This window comes from Cibotium barometz, chromosome 49 (assembly GCF_041138505.1).
Source record: "Cibotium barometz isolate CiBa-2024 chromosome 49, ASM4113850v1, whole genome shotgun sequence".
NCBI classification, from domain to species: Eukaryota; Viridiplantae; Streptophyta; class Polypodiopsida; order Cyatheales; family Cibotiaceae; genus Cibotium; species Cibotium barometz.
This window is the reverse complement of record NC_141094.1, coordinates 35619929-35636116: the sequence shown is the minus strand read 5'-3', so window position 1 is coordinate 35636116 and position 16188 is coordinate 35619929.

Sequence of the window (16188 nt, the reverse complement as noted above, 5' to 3'; positions counted from 1 at the left end):
TGCCCTTATGCAAACCTGGTTGGTTGTCTACAATTTGTTGGTCTCAAAATAAACTTTGTGATGTTCTTTTCACTATAAATCTTCTTGGTCAATATATTGCGCAACCTTCTCATGGCAATTGGATTGAAGCAAAGAGTGCTTTGAAAAATTTAAAGGGCACTAAAGCTCATGGCATCCTATATCATTGATAGGCATCTTTATCTCACTCTTACCTTTATGTTTATGCTGATTGGGAAAGTTCTCATTCTTCAATGAGATCTACAAGTGGAAATTGCTTTTTTATCAATGGATGCTTGGATTCTTGGACGAGCAAGAAACAATATTGTGTTGTAGTTTCAAGTACAACATCAGAATATGTAGTGGCAGCATTGGCAGCTCGTGAGTTGATATGGTTATGTCAATTACTTTCAAACATTGGGTATCCTCCACCTTCTAGCACTCCTCTTTGATGTGATCCTAAAAGTGCTATCTGTCTTGCAAATAATTATGTTCAGCATAGCAAAACCAAACACATTGTCGTTCATTATCACTATGTTCACCATGAAGTGAAGAAGGGACCTATTATGGTTAAATGAACTTGGAGTGATAACATCAATTTCTTAGAAACTGATCTATGATCATCATTGTATATATTCATTCAAAAGCTTAGACACATGTACCACCACAGCACATTCATCCATGGCTTATGGACATCGATGTATATATATATTATTCAACACTTATCACATTCATGCACCTGTCGATTATCACATTTGTATATAAATTTTCATAGATGTATGTAGGAGCTTGAGTTTTTCCTTTGTACTCCCCAAGGGTTTTTTCATCTGTAGCTAGAGACCCTAGTTTGAGCAGGGGTGTTGGACTATATATAGCTCACCCAACCTTGATCTAGATCTCACCTATATATACTTATGCACTATCAATAATATACACTACTTTGGGAGTGATGTCTCATGTACCCCTCTTTCTCTCCTTCTCTTTATCGTATCTATCAACAACTAATTCTATTTTAGAATCTTGCCACAAAGAGTTGACACATCATTGCATGTCATCAAAATGTTCACAAAGAAACTAATTTGTATAGCCACTTAAATTGAAAGTTATATTATGATAATTATATAATGACTATATCATACCATGTGATAGAAGCTAATTTTTATAGCCCCTGCAATTTAAAGCTTACAAAATAATAATAGATATATTATGACTTTAAACACAAAGGTGCCATGAAAAACCACAATGTAAGATATATACAATCGTTGAAGTACAACTAGAACAAAAATCATTACAAGTTAATATTTTATTTTTCTTGAGAAATCAAGTACACCAGAGAGATTATCACGAGGATATCAAGGAGACATTATATGTTGAACCAAAAAAATGGGTTTGAAACATTGCTATTATCCATGCTAGTAGATAATAATTGAAAATGAATAGAAATAAATAATGTTCTTTTAGGATACTTTGACAGTGGTAACTAGCATTCAATTAGATGCCTTAATAGTTGAGCTTTATTATGCTAAGCACTTCTTGATTCCAATCCTTCCTCCTCTCTACCTTTCCTTGGGGATTGTGATCTCAAAAGATGAGCATTGGCGGCCAATTAGCCCATCTGGCTTCACCCAAAGTTCCCTTTAGTAACAAACAGATCATGTGTTAAGACTTCTTGTTTTGTAATAACCTTGTAACGGCTTCTTGTAAACTGATCCTTCCACCCATATATCCATATGCTTCCTCCCTAATTCCCTGTCCTGTTGCATTACATAAGGGTTGACCTTAGAAGACTCTATTATCTTAGAGAGGAGAATACTCATAATATAGGTCCACATGTATAAATCACTTTTTAGAATTGTTTCTGATGTATACATACCATAAAAGAATACTAGAATTGCCAATAACTCCTTTCTTTGCAAAAATATATGGTGCTGTGAAACATTATCATGAATTTCAGACATTGAGCACTTTAGCAACACTTATTGATGCAATAACACTTCTTGGTGGTCGGTACCTCTCCTTTGCATTTTATCCCCACGTTGATAAATGAAGCTTGGTGCAAGATAACATCCTTCCAAAGCCGCAAGGGTCTTGGATAGAAATCCCAACCTCACCTTATGAGGGTATTGCATAGCAATCCTAAACTCACATATAATATGAAAGAGAGAAAGAGGGGGACTAGCACGTTAAAGTATAGAGAGGCCAATACGCAAAAGGAGAGAGAGGCTAGTAGGTAAAAGAAGAGAGGCCAGTAGGAAAAAAGAGTTTGAAAAGGGAAAGCAAATGGAGAGAGAGGCTACTTAGAAAAGGGCACGTATAAAAGGAGAGAGTGGCTAGTTTGAAAAAGGCACATTAGCCTCCTAGATGGTGGTGGGGTTACAAGATGAATGCGTAGGTATGAGTTGGTGCTATGCCTCTCCTTTGCACTTCATCCCTACGTAGACAAATGAAGCTTGTCGTAGTCTAACATCCTTCCAGATCCCCAAGGGCCTTGGCGTGTAAATGCATAGCTATGAGTTGGTGCTACGCCTCTCCTTTTGGATAGAAATCCTAAGATTACATATAATATGAGAGGGGATAGTATGTTAAAGGAGAGAGAGACGAGTAGTCCAAGAGAGAGAGAGAGGCTAATTATTTTTGACCTCCTAGGAGATTGATCCCTCTAAGTTTTTATCCATGAATAGCCTTGTCAATAAACCAACCAAGACTGTCAAGGTGCTAGAAACAAACAGCCTTGCCTAATGGATATTTGTAGTGTAAATGGGGGAGAGAAGTGACCGTTTACTGCCACTCTTGCACTGAAATTCCAAAGCAGGGTATGAACAGCTTGAATAAACCTTGAACCAATGCCCATATCTTGTAGGGACTACAATACAAAATCCTATTCTAATCTATATCAAAGTCAATCTTGAAGAAGAGGAAATCTTTAGCGTGCTCACCTTCAATAATAATTTATGCCCATTTGACAGATGAATTTATGATCTTTTTATGATGTAAAAATCATCAATTTTAATAATCAATCTATTTCCACTTGAAATCTTGAAATTCAGAGTCCAAATTTAGAATCTACACGTGATTTTATCCTAATATAGGATTTTACAACACTCAAAACAGACACCGGATCAAGCCTCTACGTAAATTTTTAGTTATTTTCAATTAAAATACAATAAACTTTAGAACTTAATAAATGCATTACCGGGTGTCCGATTGACAAATGGTGTACACCCCCACAATCAGGTAAACACCCCAGACATTTTTGCGAGAAAACAAAATTCGTAGCCATGGGGGCTCGTGCCTGAAAAAAGGGATCCCCGTCCCAAAAAGATGCCATTCACATACCCGAGCACCCATACAACGGCCGCGTGTATGTATATTTATACACACACACACACACACACACATATATGTATATGTATATGTATACATACATACATATATATATATATGTGTGTGTGTGTGTGTATGGATATATACATACATACATACATACATATATTTATATATATATGCATACATATATATGTGTGTGTGTCTATATATATACACACACACATATATGTATATACATATATATGTGTGTGTGTGTGTGTGTGTGTATACCTATGTATATATGTATACGTAAATGTAAATGTGTGTATATATATACGTATATGTGTGTGTGTGTGTATATATATATACATACATATGTATATACATATACATATACATATACATATACATATACATATGCATATGCATATACATACATACATACATACATGCATACATACATATATATATACATACATACATACATACATATATATATATATATGTATGTATGTATGTATGTATGTATGTATGTATATGTATATGCATACATACATGCATACATGCATATGTATATGTATATGTATATGTATATATATATACATATACATATACATACATACATACATATATGTATATGCATATGCATATGCATATGCATATGTATATGTATATGTATATGTATATGTATATTATATATGTATCCATGTTTATATTAACATCATGCATGCAATCCCAAATCTCAACATAAGGTCTCATAGGCTTGCCTTTCAGGCTATAGTACCCATTCTTACATTTTTTTTTAAAAAAAAAGGTCAGATAGGGTTGATAATCGATCAAGTATGAAGAGAAAGTTTATGTGTGGTATGATGAAATTATCAGGCATATAATCAATGTGGAAATTTGACGCCTTCAGAGGGGGTCAAAGCCCTCTAAACCTTATAGAGGAGGCATCTTAGAAAATAAGGTTGCAAAAGAAGGCCACAAAAGGCCACTATTTTGAAAATTTATCTAAATGTATTTTTAAGGTTAGCCTAGTTTATTGTCTTCAAATTGAGGATTATAATTCAAAATTTTAAGGTAAATTTACAGAAATACATTTACAGAAGGTGTTTTTTTAATCAATTTTAGAAAAAACCCGTAAGTCCAGAAAGGAAAAGGGGTTATTTTATTCATGAAAATTTTACAAGTAAGGGTTTCTTTTAGTACCCCTTGAACGCACATGATACGTAAGGTTTCTTAGTAGTGCACCCCCCAAGTAAGTAACTTGGTGGTAGTGGGCGGTGGCTACTAAGCTCTCAATTCTAAACTAGTAACTAGTATTTAACTATTATATTTACTATATAATACTAGCTAGCTACTAGATCCTTTAACATAAGCTAGAGCCTTCAAGTCTTCAACCTTCAACCTGGTACTATGCAGTGTGTAAGCTATAAGGTACTAAGTTGTAACTTGACTTGACTAGTCTTGTAGGTTGTAACATTTACTAATTAAGGTGTTGATTATGTGTTCAGAATCCATTTAAAATTATGTAATATAGTATCCTAAGGGCCATGGGCCATGTCCCATGCTTACTTAGTACTTATGAATGATACCCATTAGTAATTAGCATATGGGTGATGGATGATGGCCATTGGTCCTCCTGACTCCCCATGACATTATTAGGTGTGAAGGGGCTCAGAGGGGAGTAAAGACACATGGGTGATGGATGATGGCCATTGGTCCTCCTGACTCCCCATGACATTATTAGCATATGGGTGATGGATGATGGCCATTGGTCCTCCTGACTCCCCATGACATTATTAGGTGTAAAGGGGCTCAGAGGGGAGTAAAGACACACTAAGGAATCCTATGCAAAGGAGTTGAAAGGATCACCCAGCTTCAAAAACATGGCCATAATGCACATGATACATCCTCCATCTTGAGAGTGAGTCCTAGTCCTGTATGCCTCTGCTTCCCTGAATCCCTCCTATTCATCGCGCGTCTTCTCAGACTTTGAACTTTGAAGTTTGGAGTCCCAAGCCATGGCTACACTTTAAACTTTGAAGACATGGCCTCTTTTCCTGGGTAAGTGCCCAGTGGGTGGCTAGCCATTCAAGCATTAGCATAGGTGGCATGGGAAAATTAATTGCAATGCATGTTTATATGAAAACTAATTTGTCCATTTAAAAAGTTCGTGCATGTGCCATGCATGTTTATATCTCTATTAAATCTTGATACCAAAGTATTAATTGCATGCATGCTTTAACTCTATTAATTGCAATGCATGTTTATATCTCTATCAAACATGCATGCTTATACCTCTATTAGTGCATGCATACTTATACTTTGATACCAAGGTTATTTAGGCAAACCTGGCCATGGATCTCCAACATTCTGCTATTGTCCTATGTGAATTCATGGATGTCTAGCATAACCATGCTTATATATATTACATGTCAGCATGCATATTGTTAATCTATCTTGAAAAGTTGGGCTTGCATAGTTGCACAGTAGCGTAAATGATTGAATGTCATAGCATTGTTTCAGTTTGCAATCAACACTTTAAAGTTTGGTGCTTGAATGCTTATGTAATAATGCTTGCAGGATGAAGGTCAAGGTTTTTTCTCTCTACCTTGCCTAGGCCAAGCTTTGAATGGGGACTTTGACAAGTACCATTGCCTCCAAGAAAATGTTATTGCTTATCTTTGATCTTAAGCATTCAGATTCATTTTAATTTAAGACTAGTATGTGGTCTGCTTGTGCCATTTTACTGCCAATCTAAGATCTTGATTCATAGGGTTTTTATTTTTATAATTTTTACTTTGAAAACACTTTTGGTAAACTAATTAAGTGAAATGGTAATGATCTTGTTAATCTTAATCTCAATATTAAGGAGTAATGTTTTGGTCTTGAGCTTTTGATGATTAGTTAAGGCATGATTGATGTTAGCATTTCCTTGCTAACATGGGGGGAAATCACATGCTCCTACACACATAGCCATGGAGTACACATTCATACAAGAGCATGTAGTAGGAGACATGGATCAAGAACAAGATAGACATATAATCATAACAACATAACATCATAGGGTATTCTATATCCATGTACTACATATTGTGTATAGAAGAATCATGTAAAATTTGCATACAAGAGGGGATTTACATAGCCATCCAACCATGTGGCCCTTGAGATACCCATGTGACTATTGGGCTCCCATAACCTCAACAAGATCCTAAGGCCCCACTAGCCCTTGTGTAACCACTTCTTGCTATGACATGTTTTAATGACCAAATCCCACAACTCATTAGCCTAATCTAATGCTAGGAGGTGTTCACACCCAAGCTAATGCCAAAATGCTTGGTGTACACCCCCATCTCATCAACACCTCACTTCCACTATGTTTAGTTGAGGGTGTACTATCTCCTAACAATAACAAGTACGTCATGAAAATTTGTGAATAAGTGGCTACTAGGAAGGTAAAATGCAAAAAAAATTAATTTATACAATATATAATGTAGAACCACATAAAATGGTCTTAGATGCATCTCGGTAGTATCCTCATCGATTCCAATCCTCTCATGCCACATTCTTTCAATATTAATATCATGGTTGCGATCTTGTTGGGCTTCCTCCAAACCTCATTGCTTCTCACTCGGTCTTACAGGTGTCTCGGTAGTATCCTAAGTTGAGCGTCTCCTCTGGCCCTCTCCATGCAACAAGGTCTCAACAGCCCTGAGACATGGGCTCTAAACATATCAAAAGAAAATGTTTGAAACCTCAACGATCCTCCACAGACAGATCCTAGCAACAACTTCAAACTCTTTGAATTTAGTGCCACCACAAGCAACAGGGCTTACACAGAAACCAATAAGTACTTAGCTGAGAGATAAGAGTTACAGTGGAGCAGGAATTAATTTGGGTCAAGTCTCTAATAGAGATGATCCTCCAAGATCCTAAGGGACACACCTCCTAGCTGACTCTCTTCCCTCTAGCACTCCCTCTTCTCTGACACAAACAATTCGTCTCACACCACACTATCCTTCTCTTCTGTAAACTTGAAAAAAACTATAGTAACTCTAGCATATAAACTTCACAAAGAAAGCCGACCTCCAGGTCTCGTCTCCACTGCAGTCATACTCCCTCTCTGGTGGTCTCTCTAACCACCTCTCTTACACTACATAATCTTCAAAAAACTCCTTCCCCCCCGGTCTTCAACCCGTCCACATCCTTTTCCTTCGCTTCCTTCAATTGCCACCACGTTGTTTCTTTTTCCATTTGCGCACCTGCGCTTATCCATTTGGTTGCCACATTGTTTTTTCCACCTTGGATTCATCATACACCATCTTATGTACATTTCATCTACCTATACATGCTGTTTGGATGGGGCTCGGGATTCTCCTCACATATAGCCCAACAATCCTAGATGAAAACATTCTTGTTTTCATTATTTCTTAGATCACCTAAGTTTATGCAACTCTCCTTCTTGCCAACCTACATCTCCATCTTTCCAAGAACTCATGCCAAAATGTCACCATAAAAACAACCACTAACCATGCATAAAGAAACTTTGATGTAGCCCATCCCCCACGGTCAGATCACATCATCTTTCCAAACGGAGGCACAAATCCTTGCAAAAAATCACCCAAATCTTCCTCATCATCATGTCCAATAACCCACTCTTTTTGTATCTCCAAATCTTCCTCTTCATCATGTCCAACCACCCACTCTTTTTGTATCTCCAAATCCTCATAAGTGAGCACTCACAACACCAATACCATTGTATGCATTACCACTATCAAATAAAAACAATTTCTTTATGCTCCTGCAACCACACTTGAGTGACAACCCACCATGAGGTGCACCCACAACATCTCTAGCATCATCCCCACCAATAGGATCGCCAGATGAGGAGTAAACCATTATGTCACACATCCTCGTGTTCAACAAACTGAGAACAAAGACCCTCCATATTATTTTCTCAAATAAATCACCTCCCAAACTACCCAATGAAGGCAAATCATCATCAACATCACACAAAGAAGGAAAATCTAGATAGCACCTATCAGCCATGTCAACAACTTCAGTTACTTCTATCTCCTCAATGTTGCTTTCATGTATCTTCAACTTCAAGACCTTAGGCATCTCTCATAGGCTCTCCACACCTCGAAAATCATGCTCAACCTTGTCCAAGATCTCTTGCCCAGGTAAAGCACATGGATCCACACAATCGATAGTGAAAGACTTCTTCATTTGACCACCTTCACCTACCTCAATCCACTCAAACATATCTTCACACATGGCATCAATGACATCAGTGGTGCTTCTTGACTGCATATCAATACTCGCTTTGTCTCCCACATCACCATCACTCTCAACCAAGCCTTCATTTTCTTCACACTCAAGCACTGTGCTAGCAGCAACTTCTTCATCATCAAACTTCAGATCACATGACACTGCATCCAAACTCACATATACATGATTCATATCATGATCCACCACTGAGTCTCACATTCCAACTTCTTCGTGTACATGTAAACATTTTGAATCTAATACTCTACCATCAGCTGCATCTATATCTTGAATAGCCGGTGGGTGACTCAAACCAGCATAGAGTCTCAGCTTCTTCCCCTTGCTATGCTGCAAGTGATCTCAAGAGCTTCTTTCAAGCGCTTAGGTCTCTTATACCCTAGCTTCTTCCTCAAGATAAGGCTCAACTAACTGATTATTTTCTACCAATTTACCATTTTCATATAAGCACCATACAACTCAGGCAAAGACATCTCTTTAGTCTGCATAATTCCTCTCTCCCATGAATGCCATGCATTTTCAAATCTTTGCCAAAAATCAGCTACACATTCATCATCATCCATACACACAACTACCTTCCTCCAAGCTTAAATTGGAGTCAAGGTTCTTGAAAAACTCAAGAGAAACTTTGCTTCCATCAATGCCCAACTATCTCTCACATCATCCTGCAAATCTTCATACCACCTGCATGCATGGTACTGAAGAAACAAAGAAAATGCCTTCAACCATTCCACTTCACAATCTTTATTCCTCAAGAGATAAAACAACTACAACTATCTCAAAATTCTAGCAGGAACCTCTCCATAAACTATCCTAAACTTTGGACAGTCCATGATCACATCAAAAAGGCTCGAGCTTGTTGAGATTCAAGCTCGATGTCAGTGTGAGCCAGCTATGCTATGTGCTGGCAGATTAGGTAGGAACATGTGTGAGACATAAATGACCGCGTGTCCAGCTGGTCATAGTGTGTGGACATTAGCTAGGGTTAGTAGAGTGTGGACACAACTCATGTGGTGTGTGGATTATGGATTAGTGCATTATGCTTTGTGTGAGAGTGGACATGGTTTCCCTCTATGGTTAGGGTTTACAATATACATTAGGGTTTGCTCCTGTGTGTGTGTCTCCTCCCCCCTCTACCGTTCTTTCAACATGGTATCAGAGCCTTGTGCTGTTTATTAGGGTTTATGTGTGAGTGAGTGAAGAGGGAGAAGAAGAAGCTGTGAAGCTGTCCATTGGAGCTGTGAAGCTTGGAGCACACCAAATACTATCAGATCTGAAAGCTTGGCCTACCGGGTAAGGTCCTCTAAACATCCTTGAGCGGATTGCAGGTGATACAGGCAAAAGCAAAGCATTTTAGAGCAAATCAAAGCAAAGCAAAATTCTGGTTTTTGAAGCTTTCCATTAAAGCTTGGGAACATTGATGTATGGTGGAAATACGTGTGATTCTGGCAAAAGACATATGCATTTGTCAAAGAGGGATGTATTGGCAACCCATGTGCAAGCCTTGAACAAAGTTTGGAGCAATTTGGATGTATTTGATTGAGTGAAAATTCTGGTTTTTTGAGCTCTCACAAAACAGTGAAAAAGAAGCCCAAATTTGAAGCATTTGGAGTGAGTTTTTTGCAAAAATCCAAGCATTGATGGGTCACACATATGCTTAGGTGTCTTGGGGACTATTATCCATCATCAATTAACCCTACAACCACTCCAAAACCCCTGATTTGCAGGCGGCGCAGCCCATACAGAGAAAACAGGGCAGTTTTCTGGTATTTTTCACACGAGGAGGTCAAATTTCACTTATGTGCTTGATTACTTCCACAATTGTTTTAGCAATTGGATGCTTTACACCTTGGAGAAGAGGGCTATGTGATTTGTTTGGTCAATGATGCCTTATTGAACTGGGAATGAGCTGATTAAAACAGGCTGTCCACTGGTTGCAGAGAAACAGAGCATTTTAATCGAGCAATTAATCTTTGGTGTTTTACAATTGGACAAATTCCTCTTACATGGAGTTGATGGACACTATTGCTAAGCCAATGAATGCCTGGTTGCTCAATTTGGTGAAATATTGAAGATATTAGAGGCAAATCATTACTGGTTTTTTCTGGTTTTTCCAAAAATAGAGAAAGGGGTTTTTAAAAATTGATAATTACACATGTCAGATGGAGTTGATACTCAACATTGAGGTTCATTAGGTGTCAATGCAAGTTGCCTAGACTTTATTGCACCATTACATTGTGATTTGGAGCCTTGGAAGGCGTGTCAATTCAGGGTATCCCGCACTGAGTGAGTCAGTTCATCTCGGATGATTACAGGTTGATTTCCTACATCAAATTTGGAGTTTGTTGGCTATCTTGGAGTATCTGGAACATTCATTGGAGTGTGGTTGAGCTGAGGAAGGCTCATTTACAGATTTGAAGTGTGCGAAAGGTGTACGCATTGAGCAACATGTCGGACAATCCAGTTCAGATTGTTGGTGAAAAGCTGGATAGGAAGAACTTCCAGGCATGGAAGTACAGGATAAAGAGTTTCTTGAAAGGAAAAGGATTTTGGAATCTCATTACAGGTGCTGAGCCAAAGCCTGAGCTACCTCGACAACCTACACAGCAGCAGCTTATTGCTCATAAGCAATGGTCAGAGAGAGCATTCAAAGTGCTGCATTATTTGTCTATATGTATTTCTGATGCTATGCTCATACACATTCAGGATGCTGAGAATCCCAAAGATGCATGGGATACTTTGGTCAAGATGTTTGATACAGATACGAGTGCTCGCAAGTCTCAATTGCGACAGAGCAGATACACAATGTGAAAAGGAATAAAAGGAGCATACATGATTATGTGCAAGAAATCAAGAAGTTTGCAGATGCATTGGCCACAATAAATGCCCCCATGCCTGATGATGATTTGGTGGATATTACCTTGCGTGGTCTTGGCAAGGAATAAAAATCTTTTGATACATCTATCTCAGTGAGGAGTACACGTTTACCCGACTTCGATGAGTTGGTTTCACTCTTGTTGGTTGAGGAAATCAAGCTCAGTGATTCATTTTTGGATGCATCTACTAGCCATGATGATGGCAGAAATCAGGCTTTCTACTTGCAAAGAGGCTTTAGAGGCAGGGGGAGATTTGCATCACGAGGACGTGGTGGTAATGGTCGTGGATGGCAGGATAGACCTCCACAGCAGAATTTTCAGCCTTCATATGGTGCTCGAGGTGGACGTGGATATGCACCTCAGCGAGGCAGAGGTACCCCCCGTGGTTGAGGACGTTGGCAAGGCCAACAAAATTCTATGCAAGATGTGGAATGCCATTATTGTGGCAAATATGGTCATATGGCGAGAGATTGCTTTCGCAAACAGAATGATTTGAGAGGGGGAAGAGCACAACGTGGTGGTCATTATGGTGGAAACTATGCACAACATGGTGGTAACTATGCATCAAGTAGGAATGATGGAACTGCAAATCATTTGTTTGCCATGAAGCATGTTGTGGGTTCTATGACAACAAATACTGAGAATGATGATACATGGTATATGGACTCAGGAGCATCGAACCATATGACATGCCATGGTGAATGGTTTGAGCACATGAAGCCAATGGATGTCAAAGGCTATGTGGAAACAGGTGATGATACCCAGCATGTCATTACACATGTTGGAAGTGTACCATTGGTCATGCATAATGGTCAGACAAAGTCTATGTCAGATGTGCTGTATGTGCCTTCGATCACTAAAAGCTTGGCCTCAGTTGGTCAAATGGTAGAACAGGGATTACAGGTTAGATTCAATGAGCATGGATGCTTCGTTGAAGACTTCAAACATGGATGTAGAGTGATTGCTAAAGGCAAGAAAGAAGGAAGACTGTTTAAGCTGGATGCTCGAATTCCTGAGCTAAAATCAGCCATGTTCTCAAAGAGCAGGAATGTGGTACAGGATATTCATATGTGGCACAAGAGGATTGGCCATGTCAATATACAGAGATTAAAGAACATGCAAACAAGAGGCATTGTCAATGGTTTGCCTAGGTTCAAATATGATGGACATATGCATGTTTGTGAAGCCTGTCAGTTTGGGAAGCAGGCAAGATTGAGGTTTCCTAGAGAAGGAAATATGAGTAACAGGCCGCTTGAGATCGTACATAGTGATGTATGGGGTCCTGCACAAAACCCATCTATCAAAGGCAGTTTATACTATGTTACATTCATAGATGATTTCAGCAGGATGACATGGATATACTTTCTCAAAGAGAAGAGTGAAGTGTTGGAAAAATTCATGGATTTCAAAGCTTTTGCAGAAAAGCAGTATGGCTGTTGGATTAAATGTCTGAGGACAGATGGAGGTGGTGAATACACCTCAAAAGCTTTTGAGCATTTCTTGAGGAAGCATGGAATAAGGAGACAATTGACTTGCAGGTATACACCTCAGCAGAATGGTGTAGCTGAGAGAAAGAATAGAGTCATATGTGAAGTGGCAAGGGCAATGCCTAATGAAAAGAGCATGCAAGATTACTATTGGGCAGAAGCATGTGCTACTGCAGTATATATATTGAACAAAACACCTACAGAAGCCATTCATGGAAGCACGCCAGAGATGCGGCTCACAGGTTACAGGCCAGACATTGGACATCTTAAAGTTTTTGGATGCATAGCTTATGTGCATGTGCCTGATGAAAGAAGAAGGAAGTTGGATCCTAAAGCAGAGAAATGTGTATTTGTTGGATATGCACAGGATCGAAAGGCCTACAAATGTTATAACCCTCAAACTAGACAAGTGGTCATCTCACGTGATGTGGTGTTTGATGAGCTTGCTAGTTGGTATAAAGCAAAAGATGAGGGTGTTATTGAGTCACTTGAGGCTGATGTTCATGTGAACTTGCCACCACAAGCAAGTTCTAGTTCTACTACTATGTCTGGGCCAGCAGCAGAAGCTGAGAGTAGCAGTGTACGTCCATGGTCAGGACGTTTGAGGCATGAGAGTGTAAGCACTGGGAGTAGTGCTATGGATAAAGGCAAAAAGAAAGTCGAAGGAATTGGAATCACAGGATATGAGTCATCCAGTTCTGAAAGTTTGGATGAGGAGCTTGGCATACCTGTTTTACGCACACCTGGTGCTAGACAGGACAGATATGTGCCACCACATGCTAGAGTTACAGGTGTACAGAGTGACCCGCAGGCATTGCGGAGATCCCAGAGAGTCAGATATCCTGTTGACAGATTGACATATAGAGATTTTGCTATGCACTATGCATATATGACATCTATGGTGAAGCATGTGGAACCTACATGCTATACAGAGGCTATTGAAGAGCATGTATGGGAAAAAGCAATGGATGTGGAGATGGACGCATTGGTCCATAATGATACATGGGACTTGGTTGCATTACCAAAGGACAAGAATGTTATTGGATGTAAATGGGTTTACAAAGTGAAGTGCAAATCTGATGGTTCTATTGAAAGACATAAGGCAAGATTGGTAGCAAAGGGTTATGCACAGACCCAAGGATTGGATTATGATAAGACGTTTAGTCCAGTGGCTAAGATGGGCACAGTGAGAGCAGTCATTGCTATGGCTGCAGCTAATGGCTGGGAAATGCATCAGATGGATGTCAAGAATGCATTTCTGAATGGAGATCTACAAGAGGAAGTATACATGGCACAGCCAGAAGGGTATGTACACCCTAGATATCCCACTCACGTGTGCAGGTTGAAAAAGGCATTATATGGTCTGAAGCAAGCACCACGTGCTTGGAGTGATAAGATGAGCAGATATCTTATCTCACTTGGTTTTCAGATTTCTACAGCAGATTCTTCACTCTATGTGAAGAAGACACAGCATGGGATTGTTTTACTAGTCATCTATGTGGATGACTTGATTATTACAGGTGATCATAGTGCAGATGTGATGCATGTCAAGAAAGCTTTGAGTGGGCAATTTGACATGAAAGATCTTGGTGAGTTGAGATACTTCCTTGGAATTGAAGTGGTGAAAGATCATGCAGGTACTTGGTTAGTACAGCGCCAATATGCATTGGATATGTTGGCAAAGTATGGCATGACAGGGTGTAAGCCTATGAGTACACCATTGGAGCAAAATGTGAAGTTGCGGGCTGATTATGGCGAGGAATTGGATGACCCTTCTATGTACAGGAAGATGGTTGGTAGTCTCATATATATGACTATCACATGCCCGGATTTGAGTTATGCTGTGGGGCTAGTCAGCCAGTTTATGCAGAGTCCCAGGAAACCACATTTGGATGCAGTGAGACGCATCATGAGATATGTGAAGACCACAGCACATTATGGTTTATTTTATGAGAATGGTAAAAGCTTGGACATACATGGCTACACAGATGCTGATTGGGTAGGTAGCGCATATGACAGGAGATCTACTAGTGGATATGCTTTTACACTTGGAAGTGCTGTGGTGAGTTGGAGTAGCAAAAAGCAACCTACAGTTGCTTTATCCAGTACAGAGGCTGAGTACAGAGGTGCAGCCATTGCCACTTGTGAGGCAGTTTGGTTAAAGAGTCTCTTGGCAGATTTATGTGAGCCTCTTGACGGCAAAGTTGTCATTCATTGTGACAACATGAGCAGTATACAGTTGGCAAAGAATCCAGTGTTTCATGCGAGGACCAAACACATAGAGGTCCATTATCACTTTGTCAGAGAGAAGGTGCTGGATGGTACAGTTGATCTTCACTATGTGAAGACTGATGAGCAGGTGGCAGACATCTTTACGAAGCCACTTAGCAGGGAGAAGTTTGAGTACTTCCGGACTATGTTGGGAGTACATGGGATGAGCTTGAGGGGGAGTGTTGAGAGTCTTGATATCCCAAGCTCATCTACATCTTCATCGGCAGTACATCATGAGCTTGAGAGGGGCTGTTGAGATTCAAGCTCGATGTCAGTGTGAGCCAGCTATGCTATGTGCTGGCAGATTAGGTAGGAACATGTGTGAGACATAAATGACCGCGTGTCCAGCTGGTCATAGTGTGTGGACATTAGCTAGGGTTAGTAGAGTGTGGACACAACTCATTTGTGTGGTGTGTGGATTATGGATTAGTGCATTATGCTTTGTGTGAGAGTGGACATGGTTTCCCTCTATGGTTAGGGTTTACAATATACATTAGGGTTTGCTCCTGTGTGTGTGTCTCCTCCCCCCTCTACCGTTCTTTCAACAGAGCTGACTCCCATGTGGTTTCCTTGATTGATGGAAATATTACAATGAGCTGGAGATGTATGGTTGAATGACATGGGAGAATATTCCAATTTTCACCAGGAAGAAACCACCAAGGTCTATATTTAAAGACCCCCAATATTGATAAAGCTCCAAGGAGTCTATGTGGAATTGTATCGTACCTGCTAAAAATTTATATGAGTTATGCACAAAACAATGTCTTTAGAGATGGTTCATGACGCCACTCTTTGGACAAAATGAACACGTACAAAATGATTTATGCACAATACAATATACGAGAACATGTGTGCACACATAAATACAAAGTCAACTTAAACAAGGGGCCCAAGCGCTAATAAAGTATATGGAGAAAAATTGCCCACAAAGTCAACTTAACAAGGGGCCCAAGAGCTAATAA